The 27,048-nt window shown below is 46.5% G+C and overlaps 1 long non-coding RNA gene across 1 annotated transcript in view; it reads left to right on the top strand.

Moving 5' to 3' along the window:
- Window positions 1-4,786: 4,786 nt before the first annotated feature.
- The window catches only part of LOC144774873 (uncharacterized), a 35,719-nt gene continuing 13,457 nt past the window's right edge, over window positions 4,787-27,048 (top strand). The window contains exons 1-2 of the long non-coding RNA XR_013600536.1: window positions 4,787-4,845; window positions 5,006-5,062. This is a non-coding gene — a long non-coding RNA (uncharacterized LOC144774873). The remainder of the gene's footprint in view (window positions 4,846-5,005; window positions 5,063-27,048) is intronic.

Genomic DNA, 27,048 nt, shown 5'->3' with positions numbered 1-27,048 from the left:
AAAACAGTTTGTAGAAATTATTATATTGCAGCTGCTGTATACAATGATGACTAAAAATAAAAACAGATTACACAAAGTATGTTCAATTGTTGATCAACGAGTGTGGTGATGAAAATAATGACAATGGGGACCCAGGGAGAGTAAGCAGCGGCGGCTCCTCCGTTATGGCGTGGGAGCGTCGCCCGCCTGCTGCGAGTGCAGCAGGCACACACATTAATGAAATGGTAATAAATACCATTTTATTAATGTGTCCCAGGCTTGCGCTGTTACCGTGCGAGGGGAGGGATGATTAGTGCAATTGCACTATTAATGCAGCTCCCTGCCAGTTCGCATGTCAGATTGGCCGGCTGTCTAAAGCCGGCCAACCTGACATGGCACTTCAGAGACTGCAATCCCAGGGCTGAGAAACACCTGAGGGATTGCAGACGCAGACCCCAGCCTTAAAATGAGCACCGGGTGAGCGTGGGCTATCCAATCCTGGAGCTGTGTTGCAGCTTGAGGATTGGTTGGTTTTGGGTTTTACAAGGAGGAAGTCCCTCCCTTTCAACCTGAGGCAGCGCTGAGGAGGAGAATGCCTGGATGGAGACCACATTCAGACCCTCGGCCAGCTTATATGGTGAGTGATTTGGGCATTGCGCCTCACCATATTGTAATGTTGCAGGCCACCACTGGGAGTGTCACTAAGACATCTCCCATTAAGGTTCTTCCGGCATGTGGTGCGGTCCAGGTGGCATGGTGCTAGGATAGGCCAGTTCAAACAAGGAGTGGGACTCTTTAGGTGCCAGTCTAGGGGTCTATGGGTCAGGAATTGAGCTTCTTGTACAGTACAGTGCTTTTACATCCTTGCTTACCCATTGGAACTGTTTTTATATCTGTGCTTTCCTACTCCTTTCTCCCTTGTATGCCTTTCTTTCTTGCTCTGTCTCAAAATCTAATATATTTTTTTATTTTTTTATTATTTTTATTATTGGGAGTTCAATTCACAGTTGTTCATATACAAAATAAATTACTTACGTTGTGCAGTTTGAATTTTGGTTGACAAATTCATGCAAATGCAGTACACCCGTAAAACACATCACTATCAATAATGCCATTAAGAATTATAGAAAAGCACATCTAGAAAAGAAAAAACACCTATTGCACTATGTCTCTTTAACATTCAATTTTACCCAATTCGCTGTCTAGCTTCCTATGGACTTCCAGCGGTTCTCAAATTTTATAAGTGTACCTGACCTTAGCACATAGCGTCTCTTCAGCTCTATAACTTTGTGCAGTTTAGCCTGCCAGCCATGGAAAGTGGACATCTTGTGGAGGAGGCAAGAACGGAAGGTTGGATTACTGTACAAGAAGCTCAATTCCTGACTACTAAATATCCAGTTACGATCTACATCCACATCCTGCCTAAACTTCATAAAGTGCAGAGACCTCCACCGGGCCAGCCCATCATTTCAGGGATTGGTTCACTATTGGAAACTTTATCGACATTTGTCGATCACTTCCTCAGGCCCCTGGTTAAGGCTATGCCTACCTATCTCCAGGACACCAAAGATGTCCTGAGACTGCTTCCGGATATTGATTTTGACGTCGAGATTGATTATTTAGTCAGTTTCAATGTCGAATCACTTTACACTTGCATTCCGCAAGAAGAGACTCTCGTGGCCGTCAGAAGTCTGCTGGATGCTAGAGACCTTGGCAGCATCTCACCAGTGAATTTCATCATGGAATGTGCACGGCTGGCAATGACCGAGAATTTTTTCAAATTTGAGGAGACCATCTTTATGTTCATTTATTTGAACAAGATTGTGTTCTCAACCGCAGCAACCCATTTTTCCATCAGGTGGTGCTGTGGAAGAGAAACATAGACGACATATTGGTCGTCTGGCGGGGTACTGCACCAGCCATTTTGGATTTCCAGACTTGGCTCAATAGTAAGAATCGCTATCTAAAATTCACGGTTAAATACAGTCAATCGGACATTCTGATTTTTCCATCAGAGGTGAAGCGGGGGAGAAAACTGTACAGGAAACCTATGGCTCGGAACTCCTTGCTTACCTTCGATAGTCACCATCCTAAGTCTCTTTGGGAAAATCTGCCAGTTGGCCAGTTTCTGAGAATTCGCAGAAACTGTTCAGATAAGTAAGATTTTGTGACATATGCGAAAGACTTGTCTTCTAAACTTAAAGACCGAGAATACCCAAAACATCTGGTATGGAGATGTTTTAAAAGGGCTGCCAGTAACAATCGCGATGCACTCCTGGAGGCACCTATTGACAAACCACCTTTGGGTAGACTAACCTTTGTCAACACTTTTAGCACTCTGTCCAACCAAGTACAGAGGTCGGTACGGAAACATTGGAGAATCTTAAATACAACAAACAACTCCATTCCGACCTCACTCTTTTCTTTTAAAAGAGGAACCAGCCTACGTGACTGCTTAGTCCACACCAGACCGAAAAACAGAGAACAAGAATCAGTTAACACGCTATGGGATCAGGGCCGGACTGGCTACCGGGCATTTTGGTGTGCTGCCGAGCTGGGGGCTAATTTCGTTGATGGGGTCCTGCGTGTGATGAACAAAGTTTGTTTGCTTTTTTTATTTCAAAGGGCACGCAGGTCCCCGTCAACGAAATCATCCCTCACAGCAGAGATATTAGCCCCCAGCTTTGCAGCACACAAAAACGCCCGGTAGCCAGTCCGGCCCTGTATGGGATCTCCCTGCTGCCCAGGGTCATTACCCATGTGGAACCTGTTCAGTATGTCCCCAGACACAAAAAACATTGCATGTAGATATTGGAACAGGAAGACCATGGATTCTCAAAAGACATACCAATTGTAACACTGAGAGAGTCATTTACATGATTACGTGCCCATGTCTATTGAGATATATAGGCATGACGACACGCAAGGTTAAATTGAGAATCAATGAACATAAGAGTACCATCAGGTGCAACAAACAAGCTACTCGGTTTTGAATTTCAAGCACAAGGCGGAAGATATGAAATGGGTAGTTTTGTAGCAGCCATTTATCCCGCCACATGGGAGTGATATATCTAAATACTTGTTCGTGAAGGAACAAAAGTGGATTTTTAGGCTTATGTGCGACAGCCAGGGGTTAAATCACGATATTCCATGGATCACACTATGAGTACATACATTCATATCTATACTGTGGGATGATTTCGGCCTTGCATGCACCATTTTGTAGATTCATTGCCACATTATCCCTCCTGTTTGACCTACCTTTTGGCATACTCTTGGTTACGAGTGACCTCTGTTTTTCAAAATAATGTCAACATATATGCCATAGGTGGGCTTGGTTAAATTTTAACAAGCTCCACCGGGTTCCTGGACTTATGGTGAGGTTTCATACACTCATCTTTTCTATATTAAAGACTTTAATGCTAGATATGGTTTGTCTTAAGTGCCACTTCCTAAGAGCTGATGGTTTTATAAATTCGTATTTATACGAATTTCTTCCAGTAAGTCTGGTATTGTATTTATGGTTTACTGGACTAGATAAATCACGAATTTGCGAAAGGTACCAAGACCGTTGAACATGGTATTTACATCATCTAGGAACACATGTCTTTCTGCACGTTTCTATTTCTGCCTCAAAGCAGACAATCTTTGCTGTTCTACACACAAAAGAAAGATCCTTTAATAAATCACACGAATGAAATATCCTGGTGTGCTATCCTCTAATAAATCTCCCATTCTACTTAATGATGATGCACATTGCACTGCTTGTTTTGATCCGCCTGTTTTTGATTTGCTAAGAGGAGTTTTTTAGAGCGGGTATTCGTCTACTTTCGATTTGGCAGAACTAACTTTCCCAGATCGCCCCGCGTCTGCGGGGTAGTGCCACTGTTGCGCGCATGCGTGAAAGTTGGCCAGGAAGTAGACGCGCGGTGTCACAACCGGCAACAATTCACTGTTGTCTGGGACACCGCGCACCTTGAAATATTCTTCGCGGGTTGGCTGCCATCGATTCCACCAATCGGGGATCCGACTAGGTAATATTTAAAGAGACCCTCCCCGTCCGGCCGGTTACCTCCCCCTCGGCTTAGGAAAAGCCTGAGGTACCGACGGACAGGTGAGTGGGCCTATGGTGGTTATTCTGTTTCTTGGACAACATGCTGTTATTACAGAGCCTCAAGGGTTATATATCCCCTTACTGCTTGTGCCGTGAAGTCACCATGAGGCATTTACAAGGTTAGAACGCTTTTCTTGGACAACATGCTTTAATTACAGAGCTTTTAAGGTCAAGTGCCTGTTAATTACCATGAGGCATTTAGGAGGTTGGAATTCTTTTCTTTAGGGAAACTACTTTCGCGTGGCACACTTTGCAGTTGGGCTTGTACAGACAAATCATTGTTTTAGGCCTTGGTGTGCCATTTCCTTTAAAGATATTGTGCTATTTATGCATCTTAGAAGGTTCCAGCTTTGAGGCAAAGACATCAGTTTGTAATCTATTACGTACCGGCTAAGTCGGTAGCAATGTTTACACATAGATGTATACAATTGCTTGAGTTGTGATAAACAAGCCCGAGCATTATCCAAGGGGCATCCTGCACTTCTACCCACTGCTAATATGGGTTTGGAATGTGCTGGCTTGTTCGTTTCTGAATATTGAGAGTCCTAAGCACATCTTTGTCGAGGGTTTGCCTGTTCTAGGCGATGGTCTGGGGTCTAGATTTGCAATATAAGTTTCTATATATAAGATGGGAAAGATATAGATAGGGATACTTACTCTGTCTACCTACCTTCTTTACCCACATATAGAGCGGGGCCTCATTCCCTGAGCAGTCGCCAGGTGAGGTGAGATGTGCTCCCACATAATGATGGGTGAGTCATCTTTATTTACTTTTTAAACCATAGTGGTATGTTTTGTAATTCTCTAATGTATTTCAAAAAATGTTTTCTGTAAATTTCTTGAGACATTGTTTGGCAGATACCAGTGAGCCTACAGTCATTTTTCTTTACTATTCTGTATTTATATTTCTAGGAATGAATCTGAGACTTCTGTGAAACACGCCTTATAACCTGGATTTCACAGAGTATGGTAGGGTGCACTGCACTGAGCTATTTGAGTTGTTAAAATTTATCTCTTGTAAAATTTATTTCTTGCACAGTTTTTCAATATTTGCAGTAGTGTTTATATTTCGGTCCTGACGAAAGCCTTAGGTTGAAATTTAACCGTATGGCTGAAACATGTCGACCCTGTACTTAACATCCGAATAGCTATTTTTCCAAAACTATCTGCACACTGTTTTTAAGCTTGACACTATGATAGCGTGTATTAAAGTTTTGAGGTATCATAAGTAGTCAATTTTAAACTGCACTTCTTCAACACTGCAAATTTTCTCAGCACCACCATAGTTGTGACTATATGCATTCCTGGGGTTTCAGTCCAGAACAGTTGTCTACTTCAGAGAGCCAACTGTACTGAGAATGTCATCCACAAGGAATCCCAGATGAAGAAGTTCTGCCATTTGGGTGGGCTGATGGGATTCTTTCCTAATGCTTGAACGGTTTGTTTTTTGACCCTAGTTCTCACTGTGGTTTCTGTCTGACTCTATCTCATTTGTATAGACCGTTAGTTTCTTTGTGTTGTTACGTACTGTTGGTTGGGGACAGAACACTATCTGGTCTTTAAATATTTCATCCCTCGGACCCTCTTGTTAAAATATTTGTGTATTTAGTACAGTGTTACTTTGCCAATTCTGGAGAATTAACGATCTTGCCACCAGGGCAGCTATAAATAAACATTCCTCCTGTATTTTATTTGTCACTAGCTTACCCGTCTCGCGTTGCTGCGATCTGCGATCTGCGAAGAAAGGAAATTCAAAGAAACTCGTTATGATAACATTCAATTTACATTGTGTCATTTTTATTGAAACTTATTCATTTTAATATGGAAAACATTTCAAAGTGTTATTTTAATTCTATTTATTTATTCGAGTGTTTGTGGATACACGACTTTTTGTTCTTCCGTCTGGTGCATACATCAGTATTCGAAAGATTATGAGGCCCTGGGGGGCCGATATTTAAAAAAAATGTATGCCAGAAACCTTCGTGGGAGTGTACTCAACAACTTCCCAAAGTTTCCTGGCGATCGGATGAATGGTGTATTAATGCATATGCCAGAAACCGTCGCGGAAGTGTACTCAACAACTTCCCAAAGTTTCATGGCGATCGGATGAATGGTGTAGGAATGCATATGCCAGAAACCTTCGCGGCAGTGTACTGAACAACTTCCCAAAGTTTCATGGCTTACCCGACGCGCGTTGCTGCGATCTCAGAAGAAAGGAAATTCAAGGAAACTTTATTGAAACGTATTCATTTTAATATGGAAAACATTTCAAAGTGTCGTTTTAATTCTATTTATTTATTCGAGTGTGTTGGACAGGCCACATGAAGGGCTCGCTCCCTCCCCGCAGGACAGGGCCCGGGCCACCGTCAGCACCATTGCCCGGCCCAGCCGCCATCTTGGACACGGCACCACGCGGCCGCGCGGCCTCAGCCCGACCCCAACCCTGGGCCTGACCAGGCCCCGACATCCTGGCACCACCCTCCACCCAGGAGGTGAACGGCCCACTTGGCAGGTCAATGGGAGTACGAAGTGTCGACGGCTCTCCCCCGCCAGGTGCCGAGCACCCCCAGCCTCCTCGGGCGCTGGCTCCACCCCCCTGCTGGGTGTCTGGACTCCCTCATCCCAGACCTCCCGACCTCCAAGAGCGAGGGTCCGGACATCAAAGGGTGCCAGACCTATAACTGAGGCAGCCCCAGGACAGGAAGGCAGTTGTATCCTGGAGTCGAGAGACACCGCGACGAACTCATCCTTGACGGACTGTTGGCGCTGCCACAGCCCTGCCTTGTGAACTATTGTCCTGCCTGCTGGCGCTGCCGCGGCCCTCTGCAACCTTCATCCTCGTGGGACCTGCTGGCGCTGCCGCGGCCCTCTGCAACCTGCATTCTCGTGGGACCTGCTGGCGCTGCCGCGGCCCGTTGTAACCTTCATCCTCGTGGGACCTGCTGGCGCTGCCGCGGCCCTCTGCAACCTGCATTCTCGTGGGACCTGCTGGCGCTGCCGCGGCCCGTTGTAACCTTCATCCTCGTGGGACCTGCTGGCGCTGCCGCGGCCCGTTGCAACCTGCATTCTCGTGGGACCTGCTGGCGCTGCCGCGGCCCGTTGTAACCTTCATCCTCGTTGGGACCTGCTGGCGCTGCCGCGGCCCGTGCCACCTACGACCTCTTCGGGACCTGCCGGCGCTGCCGCGGTCTGACCCATCCGAACACCGAGCTCGAGGATTGTGAGCTATCACCGTTACACACCCGTACCCGTGGGTACCAAGACTGTCCCGCTACCCCCTTCCCTTACTAGAGACTAGAATTGAGAGGATCATCGTGTCCTGATCGCCCTGTATCGTACCACTCTACTACCCGAAGTGCCTATAAAAGGTGTTACCATAAGCTTTGTGTGGTGTCCATCTGTGGGGGGGAAGTTACCTGTCTGTGCGATCACTGTGCTCGGCCGACCCTCCAGGTCCCCGTCTAACATTGGTGGCTAGCGGCGCGATCCGAACCAACGCGTACCGTACAGACAGTAACTCACCCTACGACTAAAACCACAATGACGACCAAAGAGAGCGGATCGGCGGAGAAGTTCCAGATGGAAAAGCTGGAAGAATACAACCACCGAGAGCTCAAACAATTTTGCATGGACTTAGGCATTGCTACCACCGGGCTAAGCACAAAAGAAGACTTCAAAAACGCCCTAGAGGCCTGGACAGAGACAAATACCGCAACCCCCCGGGACCCCGCAGCCCCGGAAGTCAACACCACCCGGACGGAGGAACGGAGACCAGGCCCCTCCCATGAAGAGATCCAGGAGCGGGAAAAAAATAGATTACACGAGTTAGACTTGGCACGACTCAGATTAGACGGAGAATTGAAACTGGCGGAACAAAAAATAAACTTAGAACACTTACGGCTCAGAGAAGAGCGAGAGGAAAAACAGAGACAGAGAGACCTCGAAGAAAAAAGACTGGCATACGAGCACGAGTGCAAACTAGCGGAGATAGAAATACGCAAACTGAACAAAAACCTAGGGGTGCCCGAGCAACCGCACTCCCCGGGTCCTACCGAGCAGAAGGTCCACATCCCCAAGGATGTGGTCCGAGAATATCACCGGAACGACGACATACAGCAGTGGTTCAAAGCCTATGAGATTGCCATGACCGCCCACCGGGTCGCTCGAAGTGACTGGGGAGCCGGTCTATGGGGGAGATTCGTCAACGAGGGTCGTGATGCCCTGCTGCAGCTTCCGGACCATCAAATGACGTCCTATGACCATATGAAGGCCGCCCTCCTCAGTCGATATGGACTTACACCCGAAATGTACCGCCAGAGGTTCCGCAACTGCACCCGGATCCCAGGTACGACGTGGTTGGAATACGTGAACTATTTCAGCCGAGCCTTCGAGGGGTGGATCAAGGGTAACAACGTAACCACTTACGAACAACTCTTCAATCTCATTGTATGGGAGCACCTCTCCAACAACTGCTTTGTCGAGCTCAGGCAGCACCTCCTCGACAGTAAATTGACTGAACCCCGGCAGCTCGCCACCGAGGCTGACCGGTGGGAGAGCACCCGAGTGGCCCGGAGTGGGCCGAATGAGCAGAACAGAACCAACCAAGGTCACCATCGTCCCCGAGGAGGAGGAGGAGGCCGGGGCAGAGACGCCGCCCCGGCCGCACTCACTAACGCCACCCCGGCTCCAGCAGGCCGGGGAAACCCCCCGATGCGCCCGGGGTTCCGAGCTAACGTGACGTGTCATCGATGCCAGCGAGTCGGCCACTATGCCAGTGACCCGACCTGCCCGAAGAACCAGGTCCCCGGGCCCCGCCAGATGGCGGCCGCCGCCCTGGGAGAAGAACAAATCTCCGAAGACACGGAGACCTATGAGTCGGAGCAGTTCGAGTGGGAACCCGCCGCCATGACCCTGGCATGCCTGGGAGGAAGAGACATGGTCCCGCGGACTCCCCTGCCCGCCAACACTCGGAAGTACAGCCAATGGGTGAGCATCAATGGGCGCAAGGCCGAGGCCCTGCGTGACACCGGGGCCAGTGTGACGGCCGTCCGCTGTCACCTGGTGACCCCAGAACAAATCCTACCAAACGTACTTTGCCCCGTCCGATCGGCCGACAACTCGGAGAGCCTGTGTCGGATGGCCTGCGTCCCCTTCGAATGGGGAGGAGTGTCCGGCATGCTGAAAGCAACTGTCCGTGACGATGCCCCCGTAGACTGCCTCCTGGGGAACGATCTCGAGAGCTCCCCGTGGGCCGCTGTGGAAAGAAGAGAGCATCTGGGGATGTTGGGTCTCCCGGACTGGGCATGCGTAACCACCCGGTCCATGGCCACCCGCACCATCCCTAGACCAGAAGAACCAGAATGGGCAGCGCCTCCGCCCTCGATCACTCCAGAAGAAGACTTCCTCCAGACCGACCACCCGGACCCCACCCCAGAGGGGTCCACACAGCCCCCCGAGCTTCCCGACCTGGCTCAGTGGCGTCAAGAAGGAGGGCCCACCCAGGAACAATTCCGGCAGGAGCAAAAGACCTGCCCCTCCCTCGAGGGATTGCGACAGCAAGCGTTCGCCCAGAGCCAAGGAGACACCACCGGGGCCCACTGGGTTTATTGGGACAATGATCTCTTGTACAGCGAACAGAAAATCGCAGAACTGGGGGCCGGGCGAGTGCTGGTGGTGCCCCTCCACTTCAGAGACTTCCTGTTGAACCTAGCCCACGATGTCCCCCTGGCCGGGCACCTGGGCCAAGACAAGACCTACCACCGCCTGGTGACTCACTTTTTTTGGCCCAAAATGAGGAGCGACGTATCCAACCATTGCCGGTCCTGCCCGACCTGCCAGGCCAGTGGGAAGAGCGGCCGCAAACTCAAGGCACCCCTACAACCATTCCCCGTGGTGACCACCCCGTTCGAAAGGGTGGGAATAGACATTGTGGGGCCCCTGGACCCCCGAACAGCACAGGGACATCGCTTCATCCTGGTCCTGGTGGATCACGCTACCCGCTATCCTGAGGCGGTCCCCCTTCGTACGATAACAGCCCCAGTAGTGGGTCGAGCCTTGATGGGGATCTTCTCTCGAGTGGGCTTCCCCCGAGAAGTCGTCAGCGACAGGGGTACGAACTTTATCTCAAAATACATGAAGTCCCTCTGGCAACAGTGTGGGGTCACCTACCGATTCACGACCCCCTATCACCCTCAAGGGAACGGACTGGTTGAGCGGTTCAACCGCACGCTCAAAGGGATGATTGGGGGGTTGGAAGAGCCCCTCCGTCGCCAGTGGGATGTGCTACTACCGTGCCTTCTCTTTGCCTACCGAGAAGTCCCCCAGAAGTCCCTCGGCTTCAGCCCTTTCGAACTCTTGTATGGACACCCGGTGCGAGGCCCGCTCAGCCTAGTCAAAGAAGGCTGGGAAATGCCCCCTCTAAAGAACCCTCCAGATGTTTTCAAGTACCTCCTAACCCTCCGCAACCAGACCAGAAGGTTCGGAGAGATGGCAAAAGCAAACCTGGAGGCCAGTCAGGAGGACATGAAAAGGTGGTACGATAGAAATGCATCCTCCATCGAATTTGAACCCGGTCAACAAGTGTGGGTAATGTCTCCCACCGAACCATGCGCCCTGCAAGACAAATGGACGGGGCCCTTCAAAGTAATCGAGCGCAAGAGCCCTGTCACCTATCTCATCGATATGGAATCTTCCCGAAACCCTCTCCGGGTCCTCCACGCTAATAGACTGAAACCCCACTTTGTACGCTCCGAACTCAGCCTCCTGATGGCAACCGACAATGGAACCGAGGAGGACTCCGAACCCCTCCCTGACCTCCTACGGTCACGGGAGAAGGACGGCTCCGTGGACGGGGTCCGACTCTCGGAGGCCCTCACCCTGGAACAGCGCCAAGGCTGCCGAGTCCTCCTGCTACAGTTCTCCACCCTGTTCTCCCTCACCCCAGGGGTCACCCCCTGGTGCTTACACGACGTGGACACGGGAGACAGTCCCCCTATCCGCCATCGGGCCTACCGCGTACCAGATCGGGTACGGGCCTGCATCCAAGAGGAGGTGGCCAAGATGCTCACACTCGTGATCATCGAGCCCTCAGACAGCCCCTGGGCCAGCCCAGTGGTACTGGTCCCCAAAGCGGCCGCCCCCGGCGCCACGCCGGAGCTCCGGTTCTGCGTCGACTACCGGGGCTTGAATGCGGTCACCAGAACAGACGCACACCCCATCCCCCGAGCAGATGAACTAATCGACCGCATGGGAGCTGCCCGCTACCTCAGCATCTTCGACCTAACAGCGGGCTACTGGCAGATCGGTCTCACACCCCGGGCCCAAGAACGATCTGCATTCTCTACCCCGGATGGCCACTATCACTTCAAGGTCATGCCATTCGGCATGAAGAATGCCCCAGCAACCTTTCAGCGGCTAGTAAACCAGGTCCTGGCAGGACTCGAAGGATTCAGCGCCGCCTACCTGGACGATATCGCTGTGTACAGCCACCACTGGTCCGACCACCTCCACCACCTCCGCGAGGTGCTACAGGCCCTCCAACGAGCTGGCCTCACGATCAAGGCCAGCAAATGCCAAATTGGCCAGGGGTCCGTGACCTATCTCGGGCACCAGGTGGGAAGCGGTCTGGTGGCCCCTCTGCAACTCAAGATCGCGGCCATCCAGTCGTGGCAGTCCCCCATCACCCAGACCGAGGTCCGCGCCTTCTTGGGACTCACGGGCTACTACCGACGGTTCGTGAGGGACTATGGCAGCATCGTAGGGCCCCTCACGGAACTCACCTCCAAAAACCAACCAAAGAAGGTCAACTGGACCCCAGACTGTCAAGCGGCCTTCGAGAAGCTGAAGGCCGCCATGTGCTCCGCCCCGGTGCTCCAGGCCCCCGACTACAGTCGGGAATTTATCGTCCAAACAGATGCCTCCGACCATGGCATTGGGGCAGTCCTTTCCCAGCTGAACCCCGAAGGACTTGACCAGCCAGTGGCTTTCATCAGCAGACGGCTCCTGGCCCGAGAACGACGCTGGAGCACCATCGAGAGGGAGGCCTTCGCCGTGGTGTGGGCCCTCAAAAAGCTCCGGCCTTATCTCTTCGGCACCCACTTCCGGGTCCAGACCGATCATCGACCCCTGCAATGGCTCATGCAGATGCGGGGGGAAAACCCGAAACTACTACGTTGGTCCATCTCCCTGCAGGGGATGGACTTCACTGTGGAACATCGACCCGGCCAAGACCACGCCAACGCGGATGGCCTGTCCCGCTTTTTCCGCCTCGACGAGGAAAGTCCCCAAGAAGATGGGTGACTCTCCCCGCCTTCAGCTGGGGGGGACGCATGTTGGACAGGCCACATGAAGGGCTCGCTCCCTCCCCGCAGGACAGGGCCCGGGCCACCGTCAGCACCATTGCCCGGCCCAGCCGCCATCTTGGACACGGCACCACGCGGCCGCGCGGCCTCAGCCCGACCCCAACCCTGGGCCTGACCAGGCCCCGACATCCCGGCACCACCCTCCACCCAGGAGGTGAACGGCCCACTTGGCAGGTCAATGGGAGTACGAAGTGTCGACGGCTCTCCCCCGCCAGGTGAAGAGCACCCCCAGCCTCCTCGGGCGCTGGCTCCACCCCCCTGCTGGGTGTCTGGACTCCCTCATCCCAGACCTCCCGACCTCCAAGAGCGAGGGTCCGGACATCAAAGGGCGCCAGACCTATAACTGAGGCAGCCCCAGGACAGGAAGGCAGTTGTATCCTGGAGTCGAGAGACACCGCGACGAACTCATCCTTGACGGACTGTTGGCGCTGCCACAGCCCTGCCTTGTGAACTATTGTCCTGCCTGCTGGCGCTGCCGCGGCCCTCTGCAACCTTCATCCTCGTGGGACCTGCTTGCGCTGCCGCGGCCCTCTGCAACCTGCATTCTCGTGGGACCTGCTGGCGCTGCCGCGGCCCGTTGTAACCTTCATCCTCGTGGGACCTGCTGGCGCTGCCGCGGCCCTCTGCAACCTGCATTCTCGTGGGACCTGCTGGCGCTGCCACGGCCCGTTGTAACCTTCATCCTCGTGGGACCTGCTGGCGCTGCCGCGGCCCGTTGCAACCTGCATTCTCGTGGGACCTGCTGGCGCTGCCGCGGCCCGTTGTAACCTTCATCCTCGTTGGGACCTGCTGGCGCTGCCGCGGCCCGTGCCACCTACGACCTCTTCGGGACCTGCCGGCGCTGCCGCGGTCTGACCCATCCGAACACCGAGCTCGAGGATTGTGAGCTATCACCGTTACACACCCGTACCCGTGGGTACCAAGACTGTCCCGCTACCCCCTTCCCTTACTAGAGACTAGAATTGAGAGGATCATCGTGTCCTGATCGCCCTGTATTGTACCACTCTACTACCCGAAGTGCCTATAAAAGGTGTTACCATAAGCTTTGTGTGGTGTCCATCTGTGGGGGGGAAGTTACCTGTCTGTGCGATCACTGTGCTCGGCCGACCCTCCGTCCCCATCGGATGAATGGTGTATTAATGCATATGCCAGAAACCGTCGCGGAAGTGTACTCAACAACTTCCCAAAGTTTCATGGCGATCGGATGAATGGTGTAGGAATGCATATGCCAGAAACCTTCGCGGCAGTGTACTGAACAACTTCCCAAAGTTTCATGGCTTACCCGACGCGCGTTGCTGCGATCTCAGAAGAAAGGAAATTCAAGGAAACTTTATTGAAACGTATTCATTTTAATATGGAAAACATTTCAAAGTGTCGTTTTAATTCTATTTATTTATTCGAGTGCTTGTGGATACATAAATGGAGAAATTCAGTATTCGAAAGATTATGAGTGCCATGGGGGGGCCATATTTAAAAGAATGTTATGCCAGAAACCTTTGCGGGAGTGTACTCAACAACTTCCCAAAGTTTCGTGGCGATCGGATGAATGGTGTAGTAATGCATATGCCAGAAACCTTCGCGGGAGTGTACTCAACAACTTCCCAAAGTTTCATGGCGATCGGATGAATGGTGTACTAATGCATATGCCAGAAACCTACCCGGGAGTGTACTCAACAACTTCCCAAAGTTTCATGGCGATCGGATGAATGGTGTAGTAATGCATAAAGGACAAACAGACAGACAGACATATATTCGTTTATATATGTATAGATTATGTTTGATGAGCACCTCAGAATTGCAATATACTTGTCAATGGTTAATGCATGTCCTGAGGTAATTCTAAGGTGTTTCTCCATTGCTTCCCATATTTGCTTGATCTTTGGACAATCCCAGACAATATGGGTCCAGGTACCTCCTCCCTCTTCAGAACAGCGAAAACATCTATCTTCAATCTAAGGGTGTATATTTTAGAGAAAGGATGGAGTCCTGTGAATTAACCATTTTGTATAAAAGTGCTTTCTCCTGAAATAGGCGCCTCCTATTTTTGTGGCATTAAATTTGTTGATTTTATTTCAGACCGCTCTCAATATCTGGAGGTCTTCTTTTTCTTGCCATTTTTCTCAGGCTTTTTCAAAGGCAGTAGAGTTTTAATTCTTATTGACCGCTTGTTTGTTGTTTCAAGTAGCGCATCACTTAGTTCTAATCTTGCTCTTTGTGCTGTTAGATCAGTATTTTCTAAAAAGTGCTTAATTTGCATAAACGACCACTGAAGCATATTTACAGAATGAAGCTCTATCTCTGGCCATTTTTTCCAGGAATCTGAGTTGAGAAAGTCTACCACATGTCTGTACCCATTCTCCTCCCATTTCTTTAATACGCCAGGTTGCAGCAACCTGTCTTCCCTGGCGTATAAATCGGCCAAACATGTACAGCTATTTATCTGAGGAATTCCATAATACTTCAATAGTTGGGCTTTTTGTTTTAGAAACCACTGGAGGACCTTGTATCGTACTTTCTTAGGGTTCTTCACTATCCTCTTAAGGTCTACGATTTTGTATTTGCTCAATATGTTTATCATAAAAAGTTATCTATATCTGACAAATTAAAATGGTTATGGAATCTGTGCTTATTATGTGCAAAATTTGCATAATAGTATTCCATCAGGTTTGGGAGCGCTAACCCTTCCTTCTCGTTTGGGAAGCTTAAAGCGGCTAGAGCAAGTCTTGATACCTTGTTGGCCCATAGGAAAGATGAGAATAGGCCATCTAGGGCCTCATGTAGGTAAATGGTATTTACCGATTCGTAAATACCGAATTTTACCGATTCGGTATTTACAAATCAGTAAATGCTATGTAGGTAAATATTCAGTAAAAATTACCGAATTGTTAAGATTCGGTAATTACCGAATCTGAAATTTACCGATTCGGTAATTGCCATTGATTGCTATGGGCCTTGAGGCCCATAGGAATCAATGGCAATTACCGAATCGGTAAATACTGATTTGGTAAAATTACCGAATAGTCAAGGGTGGCAGGGTGGCACTTTGACACCCTGTTGCACCCCTGATCAGTGCTTGTGTGCCACATGGCACAGGTGTACATGCACAGATTTGCATATACACAGGTATCCGTTATTTACCACCAACTAATAGTTGATGGTAAATAACGAATCCTTAAGGCCCTGTGGCACTGTTTACAGTGCCACCTACATCTCAGATTACAGATTCGGTAAATTTACCAATTCGGTAAATTACTGAATTGGTAAATTTACCAAATCGGTAATTTTTAAGGCCCCTACATCTCAAACTCCAAATACCGGTCGGTAACGGCCGAAATCGGCTGTTACCGACTGGTATTTGGCCACCTACATATGGCCCCTAGTTCTTTAAAACAGGACATGGGATTGCTTAAAATAAAAATTAAATAGTGGTAAAATTGTCATTCGTAACATGCCACCTGGCCTAATATTGAAATTGGGAGTTGATTTCATTTTGCAAATAGACACTTACATTTTTGACCTAAAGGGACATAATTTAATGTATATGGCTCATCCACTCTTTCTGACACATAAAACCCTAAGTACCTATTGGGTCTAGAGTCTTGTAGTAATTGGAAACTTGGTAGTACTGTCCTATCTGAGCAATTGCACAATAACATTTCTGTCTTAACATTATTTATTGTATAGCAACTGAGTGCTTGAAAGTCTGAAAAGATCCCCAATATTTCCTTTTGAATGTTCTCCCCAGATTTGAGGCACAGAATATCATTGGCATGTAGTTTTATATTAGTCATGCCTTGTATAAGTGCAGTTTGCATCGCTTTTTGCCTGATGGCTACTGCCAGGGGCTGTATGAATAGGACAAAGAGAACTGTAGTGCCTCCTTCGCATACCGGTCGCGAAGGAGGCACTACAGGTCCAAAGAAGGCTCGGTCCAGTAAAGCTGGTCAAGCCCTTGCCACCTCTCAACCATGAGGTGGTCTTGAGAAGGGAATCCCCCCTCTCACACATAGATAAACACTTTAGGGCGTGTAGACACATAGTCTGTATCACACACCCTCTAGTTTATTTACACTCACCTTTTTATTTAGGTCCTGAAGAAAGCCAGCTTAGACATAAGGCACTGGCTGAAACATGTTGACCCATTGGATGTGGGAGGTCGTAACTCGCCTCTAACATCCTCCAGCCTTATTTTTTAACCGCTGACGGAGGCCCAGGTATTAAAGTTTAATCCTACCCTCGGGTACTGGGACCCCCGCCAAGCCGTTTTAAACATCACTTTCTTTACTATCTTCACTGCACACTCAGCAACACACCAGCTCCGCTGTAATCAGGCGTCGAAGCACACCCGGGGCACGCTAGGTGTCACTGGGTGGGCCCGATGATGAAGCATGCCACCAACTAGGTTGGTGGGTGAGGGCTTTATGAACACACTCACCAGGTGTTCCCAACCGATGACGAAACATACTTGAGTCCTTTTGGGATGGCCCATCAGGACTGGATCATTTACTTGCGGCATTACACCCATGTTCTCCATAAGTCAGTGAGCACTCTTTTTTGTTGTTTGCAGCACGGTCCTCTTTTACTTTAGGGACAGTGCTTGTTTATTTAATTAACCAGCCACACGATTTGCTGCGTGGGCCACTTTCATTTTTGCAGCCGCGCTTGTTAATAGTATTCTGTCGTCCTTGCATTTTATACTCTCTCTCGTGGTTGAGGGTGGCTTTACAGCAAGAGGTACTGTAGCGTGGTACCCGTAGATAGTAGATAGGACGGGCTCTGGCCTGGTGTCTGAATTGCAGCTTCCGGAGTCCTCAAATTTAGTTTCTGCTGGGAGATCTGGTATTTGAAACAGAACACCTCGCGTTATCGCACGTTCCTGCAACTTTTAAAATGATGGCATAAGTGGGCCAGGCATGGTGGAGCCACAAAATAAAATACTTTAGACATCAGAGACAGACTATGGAATTCTCTGCTCAATTCAGGGGCATCGACGGTCACTTTGCGTTTAAAAAAAAATATTCGGGAAACAAGTCAACCAGTATTATTTTGGGCTCTGCAATTTTAACTGTGTACAGTTAGATAAACGGAGGCAAAGTCAGTTAAAATATTAACGTTTAGCTGGGATCCAGGGACAAGGAGTAACCGCAGAAGCATGTTGTTCTTTAGGGAGAAAATGTTTGCGGTGCACAGAGACCATCGCACGTTACACACTGCAGCCAATTTGAGTCATAACCAAGTGCTTCCAATAACAGTACATTTCCGTCACTGTGTGAGAAAGGCTTCTCAGATTTTAACTGCTGTCTTGTGACCTCTCAACCCTCTACTTATAAAATGGAGGGGCTTATTTACAAGCCCCTTGCGCCACCCGTATGTTTTTTTAGGTAGAGGGTTGAGAGGTCACAGGGCAGCAGCTGGAATCTGAGAACGCCTTCCTCACCAAGTGACGGAAATGCAACTATTGGTATAAACGCAAGAGAAATGTTACCATTGCGCTGGGTGGGCAAATTCTTCAAAAGTATCCAGTGCCTAGCCTGATAGATGTGACACTGCAGGTATGAGCTGGGGAGGTCACAGCAGTGCCTAGACTCCCATGGTAACTTTTGAACCAGGTGATAGAACATTGAAGAGATTCCAGGGCTTATTTACAAGCTCATTGCGCTTTCAGGACGTCCAGTAACGGGGGTCAACACTTCTAGCGAATCCTTTCCCCCAAACACTGTTTCTGAGCACAGCGACCCCTCCTCACAGCTCTGTCGAGGCAGCAATGGGGTTTTGTTACAAATGGTAGCATTTTTGTCATGTTTTGTGCATGACTGTAATATGCGCGTTGTCGGTATGAAAAAGGGTGAAACGGTGGGGCTGTCAGTGGAAGAGGCAATGAAACTAGAAGAAAGAGTACGGGATAATATGGTGAGGGTGAGAGGCACTGCGGTTGAAATCCAAGCACCTGGTCCAACTAGTTTAAAATATAATTATGATGTGTCTCTCATAAAGCAGCTTTCTCTAAGTGGACCCATACAACCCTTCCTGTATAATAGTCAAAGGGTTGGTGAGGTGAGCCCTAGATGTGCAAAAGTTACCTACCATGTCTACAGGCTCACTACAGGCAGTTTTCAGTGCAGTTGAACGAAGGAAAAGAAAACCTGCAGAGAGAGGAGAGCAGGAAATTGTGGACAGCTTAGGGTGGTCTTAAGGACATGAAAGGATGGTGATCGCTGTGAGAGAGATTGGGACCTCACCTACTTTGTAGTGGTTTTGATGACGTTAGTGCCTGATTGCATCAGTCCAACCAGCCTTTCAGATACATAGGTCATGGTGGGTGAATCTGCCCCAGCTCCGCCAACCCTTTAAAGGAAGCGCCAGCCAAACCTGTACTCTGTTAAAAGATCCATCTGCCACCTGATGTGTTTTAGTCAGCTCCAAAGATACATATCCGCTGTGTCACTTAAGCGATGTTCAACCAGCCTATCGCAAACAAGAGCTTGTATGACACTGAAATATGATCAGGTTCCCAATGGCCTTTCATAGGTTCGACCTCACAGGAGACTACAGAAGTTTTACAGGAGTGAGCCTGGTATAGCTTGACAGACTTTTCTGAGACATCAGTCTGCCTTGTGACTGGGGTATCTCCAGCGCTACCAGCGGCATGGGTGTTATGTCACGCAAATTTGTAGAGGGCACTGTCACCTGCTAGGGTATCCCAGTGCTGAACAGGTATGAGTCTAGACACACTTAGAGCCTAGTGGGACTATTAGTAAGGGAGAGACTCTACTCGGTGGCGGCACGTCATTCCATTCTTTAGCAACAATGTGTTCTCCATATGCGTGGGATGTGTGCAAGTAAAAATCTGTATATGCAGAGGTGTCTGGAATGTTTGTGAATTATTCTTTACTGTACCTTGACTGGATGACTTGTGTCTTTTCATTGCTTGCATTCAGGGGCCTTCTTTTTATTATTTAGGTAGAGGCTACCAGATAGCGCAATATATCTGGTTGGAAAACAGCTATTGCCAGCTTACCAAGAACTTACATTAGGCTTAAAGCCCACCCATTGCTTACAATTGGTTGATTTAAGTGTCACTTTAACTTGCTTACTTCTAATTTGATGGCTTGCCTTGTCTATCTTGTGTTTATCCCTCCTGTGGAACATAACCTCTTTACTTGTGTCCTTCCACTGCACACTTTTAGAGCACTACTTTTTCTTTTTGCTTAAGCACTCCATGAGAAAGCATGTTTCTTCCAGATATCTCCCTTGTGTGCTTCTCCCCCTTGTGCTCCATGTTGCTTTTTCTTGCCACTATGCTCCTCTTTCCCACCAGTACTCTTTTGCTCTCTGTGACCTATGTGCTTCATCCTCCCCTCACTCTGTATTGCCCTCATGTTTTCCCTTTCTCAATGTGCTCTTCTCTCACTTCAGGTATGTGTCTCCCTCCGTTTCCTTTTTGCTTATTTCCTGCATGTATCTTTTCCAGTCCTCCAACCCTTTTTGTCCCCTTCTAACAAACACACATCCTTGACCACAGTCCTATTTTTTTTTCATTTTGACTTTTTTGTTTGGAAACCCAGATCAGTTGACTGGGTGTGAGTGTTTGATTTGTTCAAACGCTCCGTCCATCATCCCCTTTTGTATCGCTTTGTTCGCCCCAGGCAGTGTGCTACTTCATTTCGATATATAGTCACATCATTTTTAATGATCCACCTTCGCTTCGTAAATATGAACAAGCATTTGCAATGTAATAGGTCTCGCATTTGCGAGCGTTTAAGCTATTAGGATTGCAAATGACAATGCATTTTATTTGTTTTATTAACCAAAACATAAATAAAAGACATTGTCATTTACAATGCCAATAGCTCAAACTTGTGTAAATGCGAGACCTATTGCATTGCAAATGCTTGTTGAAGAATGTATCCAAGAGGTTGCACATGAGTTCACCTCAAATTTCTTTGTGTGGAAGTGAGAGAGGACACTAGAGATCTCATAATAGTATTCCATCAGGTTTGGGAGAGCTAACCCTTCCTTCTCGTTTGGGAAGCTTAAAGCGGCTAGAGCAAGTCTTGATTCCTTGTTGGCCCATAGGAAAGATGAGAATAGGCCATCTAGGGCCTCATGTAGGTAAATGGTATTTACCGATTCGTAAATACCGAATTTTACCGATTCGGTATTTACAAATCGGTAAATGCTATGTAGGTAAATATTCAGTAAAAATTACCGAATCGTTAAGATTCGGTAATTACCGAATCGGTATTTACCGATTCGGTAATTGGCAGTGATTCCTATGGGCCTTGAGGCCCATAGGAATTAATGGCAATTACCGAATCGGTAAATACTGATTTGGTAAAATTACCGAATAGTCAAGGGTGGCAGGGTGGCACTTTGACACCCTGTTGCACCCCTGATCAGTGCTTGTGTGCCACATGGCACAGGTGTACATGCACAGATTTGCATATACACAGGTATCCGTTAATTACCACCAACTAATAGTTGGTGGTAAATAACGAATCCTTAAGGCCCTGTGGCACTGTTTACAGTGCCACCTACATCTCAGATTACAGATTCGGTAAATTTACCGATTCGGTAAATTACCGAATTGGTAAATTTACCAAATCGGTAATTTTTAAGGCCCCTACATCTCAAACTCCAAATACCGGTCGGTAACGGCCGAAATCGGCTGTTACCAACTGGTATTTGGCCACCTACATATGGCCCCTAGTTCTTTAAAATAGGACATGGGATTGCTTAAAATAAAAATTAAATAGTGGTAAAATTGTCATTCGTAACATGCCACCTGGCCTAATATTGAAATTGGGAGTTGATTTCATTTTGCAAATAGACACTTACATTTTTGACCTAAAGGGACATAATTTAATGTATATAGCTCATCCACTCTTTCTTTTTTTTGATTTCAAAGTATTTTATTTTATAAAGAAGTGACAAAGTAAAGGTAGTACATATTATAATAAAAGTGATACAATTGGCCTAAGGAGAACAAAACAATCAGAGGCTAAGTGAAAAGCGTAAGTTAAGAGAATGCATTCGAAGAGAACAGTAACCTGGTATATGAACTCAGAAAGTAAAGGCCACTCTTCGAACGATAAACAATTGTATCACTATCAATTATTAGAATCGGGGGCAGGGAGGGATATCAGGTTATAGAAAGAAGAAAGAAAGAAAGAACAAGAGAAGAACTGAAAGGGGAGAGAGGACAGAAAAGAGAAAAAGAGAGAAGAAAAAGAGAAAGAAGGATTCCCAATGGACTAACCAAACATGCATAGCTCCATACGCCACTCAAACAGGTACATCAAAAGGAAACTGGGCAATCAACCCCTTTGATGACAAATCCATATAAACATCCAAAGCTTCCCAGACCCTACTAGAAATAGAAGGAGAACAGTGAGATTGATCAACCGAGGTGTGAGCACTACGCAAAAAGGATACCCAAGCCCACCATGTATGATAGGAAACAGAGGAAAAGGATTTCCATTCCATAAGTATAACTTTCACCGCAACCGTCAAAAGGAGATCCATCAACTGTAACTCCAATGGAGCCAAGGGGAGAGGAACAGGGGCAGCCAGTGGACCCAGTAAGATTAAAGGAAATGAAAGTTGGAACTCAATACCAAAGATGAGAGATAGATGTTTATGAATGAGGTGCCAAAAAGGTTGAAGAAGAGCGCATTCAAAAAACATATGCTGAAAATCGCCTTTCAGCAATCCACAGCTCCAGCATAAATTGTCATCCTTGAGATTGAGCGAGTGTAGACAAACCGGCGTCCAATGAAGGAGGTTGATAGAGAAAAATTTAGATTGTATTAATGATGGGGCAATTTTATTCCGAAGGGAGAATTTACCAATCAATTGCCAGGTGTCTGAAGAAATATGCTCCGTGACTTCATGATCAAAATGGTGTAACCATTTTTGTTGAGTCACCGTATGTGTGGGCAGACTAGCAGATGATAAAAACGTATATATTTTGGAGGCCACGTGACCAGATTTAGTCCATATATGAAAAAGAGAAATGGTAGAAGAGGAAGGATGCAGATGAACCTTAGCGATTGCGACTTTTATTTTAAGAAAAGTATAAAAATCTAGGTTAGTCAAAGAATGTTTTTGAGCCAGGGTGGAAAAGGGTAATGGCTCATTGTTAGCACCATAAAGATGGTAAACAAGAGAAATCCCTTTAGCCGCCCAATAATCCATAAGAGTAGGAGTAATGTTAAGTTTAATTTTAGAATTTCGCCAAATAGACGACCACCTAGTTTTATGTAAGGGGATTGCCACTTTTTTATCTACACTCCGAACCGCAGCAATTGTATCAAGAATGATAGAACGAGAAAACCGGATATGTAACGTAGAAGTAGAGCAAAAAGAGGCAGTCGGCAAAGGAGAAGCTAATTCTTGTTCTATTAAAAGCCAAGAGGGGACAGGAAGATGAGAAGGAGAAAACCAAAGAGCACCTTGAGAGGCCAAAAAGGCAGTCTGGTACTTTCCCCAATCAGGAAAATTGCACCCTCCCATATCATAAGGACGTCTCAAGAATTTGTAAGCAATTCTAGCACGTTTGTCATTCCACAAAAATTTGGAGGTCATAACATCCAGCTCACGAAAAAAGGAACCTGATAACTTAACCGGAAGCATGGACGATACGAAATTAACAATGGGTGTGATCATCATTTTAAGAGTCTGGAGGCGACCCCACCAAGAAATGTGTTTCGGAGACCATGTATCCAAAAGACGACGCACTTTAAGAAGAGTCTGAGACTCATTATATGCAGAAGTAGCGTATAAAGTAGAACAGAAATAAATACCTAAGTATTTTAAGTGTGTATGCTGCCATTTAAACCCCGCAGAGCCCATATGTGACGGAAAACAATAAGCATTCAAAGGGAACATTTCCGTTTTATCTTTGTTTAAGGTATACCCTGAAACCTTTGAGAAGAGGGAGATGGTATCGGAAATAGCAGGAATTGCCAAGGCAATATCGTCTGAGAAAATAAGAACGTCATCCGCATATGCAGCTGTTTTTATACAGTGAGATCCAAAAGAAAAACCTTTAATATCTGGGTGTAACTCAAACAATCTGAGAAGAGGGTCAATAGATAGTAAAAACAAAAGCGGAGATAAAGGACAACCTTGTCTCGTGCCCTGACGAAGATTAAAAAAGGACGAAGTAGCACCATTAACTCTGATATTGGCTCTAGGTTGAGAATATAAGGACATTACCATGTTAATAAAGGCGTCACCAAGATTATGAGCACACAAGACAGCACGAAGGAACGGCCAAGAAACCTTGTCAAAGGCCTTTTCAGCGTCAAGGGCCAAGGCCGCGGCAGGGAGTTGAGATCGTTTAGCTGCTCCAAGAATATGACAAAAAGTGTGTATATTATCGCGCGCAAGACGACCCTTTACAAACCCGGTTTGAGAGGGATGGACAAGATGGGGAACATAGGATTCCAAACGTTTGGCTAAGATTTTGGCAAAAATCTTAGCTTCCATGTTGAGAAGAGAAATAGGACGAACATTTTTGGGATCTGAATGATCTTTCCCCTCTTTCGGAAGCACTACAATAGTGGCTTCAGCTGCAGTACCAGAGACAGACCCATCTTTAACAAAAGAATCAAAGACAGATTGCAATTTGGGAAGAAGCACAGGGAGGAAAGTTTTATAAAACAAAATAGGATAACCATCAGGGCCCGGGGCTTTGCCAGAACGAGTCGCTTTAATTGCGGAAACAATTTCCTCGGGGGAAATCGGGGCATTTAAAAAAGTGCGAGCTTCATCTGAAACCATCTTAACCGGAATAGATTTTAAAAAATCTTGACAGTGCTCAAAAGATGTTTGATTAGAAGGAGTGTATAAGTTATTATAAAAATCACGAAAAACACCAAGAATTTCCCCCGTTTGAAATTTTTTAGAACCCAAGTGGTCCGTAATAGATGAAATTTGAGAGGACTTAAATGAGGAATCTTGAAATTTTAATGTAGCTGCAAGAATCTTCCCAGCCCGATTCTTCAACAGTAATCTCTTGGACTTCTGCGCTTGTACTCCAATATGTGCTCGTTTGGTAACTATAGTATTATACTTGTATTTTAATTGTTTTATTGATTGCAGGCAGGATGCATTTCTAGATTGTCTAAAGGCAGATTCCAAAGATTTTATTTGTGATGATAAATCAATAAGCTCTTTCTTAATATCAGAATTCCGTTTGGACATACATTTAATAACCTGACCACGGAAAGTGCATTTAAAGGAATCCCAAAGGACAACTGGGGAAGAAACTGAACCTTCATTTTCATGGAAAAAAGTTTCAATTGCATTAGAGAATTCATTAACCTGAACAGAGTCATGTAAAACGTCCGTATTTAATCTCCAAGAGCGGGCACCAGATTTAGGAGCAAAAGACGATAAAGAAAAAGTAACCGCCGCATGATCAGAAATCAAAATAGGATGAATAATCGGAGAGGAGGAGGACAAAACAAGCGAGGAGTGAACCAGTAGATAATCAATCCGAGAAAAGGAAGAGTGAGGTGAAGAAAAGAAAGAAAAGTCACTACCAGTGGGATTGTGAAGCCGCCATATATCCTGAAGCTGAGTGAGGGAACACATGTTAAGCATTTGTTTATGGAATTTTGGAGGACGAAACTGAAAAGCTGAATTCCTATCCAAAATTGGAGCCATCGGTAAGTTAAAATCACCTCCAACAATAAGGTTTCCAGCATGTGGAGTATCATGTAATTTTTTGGTTACCGCCTTCCAAAAGGTCAGGTCATCAATGTTAGGGGCATATATATTCATCACATACAGAACATTATGCCCATCAGACAATTTGGTTAACAACCAGCGACCTTCAGAATCGTGCTCAGAAGAAATGATAGATAACCCTGAAGACTTGGAAATTAATGTAATGACCCCATTTCGTTTGCCCGAGGCATCAGAACAGCAAACATCAGCAACCCATCCTTTTTTCAAAAATAACGCCTCTCTGGTAGATACCTTAGTCTCTTGAAGAAGAATCAGGTCCGAAGAAAGAGCTTTACAATAATCTAAGACTTTTGACCGCTTCACCGGATGATTTAAACCCTTAACATTAAGGGATAATACATTCAAACTAGGCATGTAAACATATACAAAAACGGAAAAAAGACACCCTCAGTGACAGAGAAATAACCAACTGCACAGAGACAAGGATCCAAATAGCAAACAGAAAGCGCATAAAGGGATAATCCATGTGGGAAATCCGAAAATAGAAAGAAAGAAAATAGAGAAAAAGAAAAGAGAAGGGAGAGAGGAAATAACAGGGGAGGCCTGAAAAAGGCCCAATTCATACTAAGGAGAACGTGGAAAGGCGAGCAAGGGACCCGTACAAGGAGGGAGAATAATTAATGACAATAGCCCCAATAGATTACCTAATAAATGACAATAAAGGAGGATAAGGCAACCATCAAATTATAAACAAAGATCAGCATAATACTATAAATAGAAACAATACAACAAGCAACTCAGTAAAGTCACACCGAATTGCTAAACTAAGAACAAATGTCATACCTATCATGCGTAATAATATTAGCCAGATTGATATTGAAACACACAGTATGGTAAAATAAAACACAATACACAATTTATGAAGGTAACTCTGTGTAGCCTCAAAATAGACCATCCATACTGAACAAACATTAACTGACAAAAACTGACGATATGTAATTAAAATCGAAAAACACAAGAGCATATGAAAAAATATAAGAAAAGAAAGGAAGAGAAAAGAAGAATAGACATTGAAAAAGATAGAGAAGAGACGATACCCATCAGAGAAAAATAACAATTCATAACAGAAGCGCAGCAAACAATGAAAATTGACCGGAGATGAATATTGATCGACCAAATATAACCCCGAGGGCTGAGGAGAAGAAAATGAGACTAAAATAGTGAGAAACTTAGAAGTAAGCAATAAAAACATAATAGAAAAAGAACAAGAAGGAGAGAGTACATAGACAAAAAGCGTAAACAACAAGACTCAGAAAGAAGGAGAGAATACAGAAAAAAGATCAACGCAGTAGAAGGGTAAAATAGGAAAAGAAAGGGAAAGAATAAAAGAATAGGAACGGAGAAGACAGAGCGAAGGTGATACTTATTAGAGAAAGGCAGCTGACTTAAAAGACAAACAGTAAGCAATGAAACTCACATGTGGTAAATATTGACATAACATAAATCACCTCAAATGCTGAGCCCCAGATAATGAGACATAAAGAGTGATGCACTAAGACGCCAACCATATATACAAAGCAATAGTAATACGAACGAATCCAACATTGAAAATACAATATGGTATAGTAATAAGGAAACCAAAAGACCATGGTAATCGCTATGCGTAATCTAAAAAACAGTAACGCAATAAACAGGCCTGAAGATCGTAAAACGTACGAAATGTGAGAACAGTTGAAAAATCATAAACATTAGAAAAAATGGAAGATAAGAACGAAAAGAGAATAGGAGAAGAAAAGCAAAGAAAGAAAATGACAAGGTGAAACACACTAGAGAAAGGTGGCTTGTATTGAAAAACAAGCCTCAACCAAAGAGACTATCATGAAAAGAAAAGAAACG

This window comes from Lissotriton helveticus, chromosome 1_1 (assembly GCF_964261635.1).
Source record: "Lissotriton helveticus chromosome 1_1, aLisHel1.1, whole genome shotgun sequence".
Lineage (NCBI taxonomy): Eukaryota > Metazoa > Chordata > Amphibia > Caudata > Salamandridae > Lissotriton > Lissotriton helveticus.
This window is presented reverse-complemented; position numbering and strand designations above follow the sequence as displayed.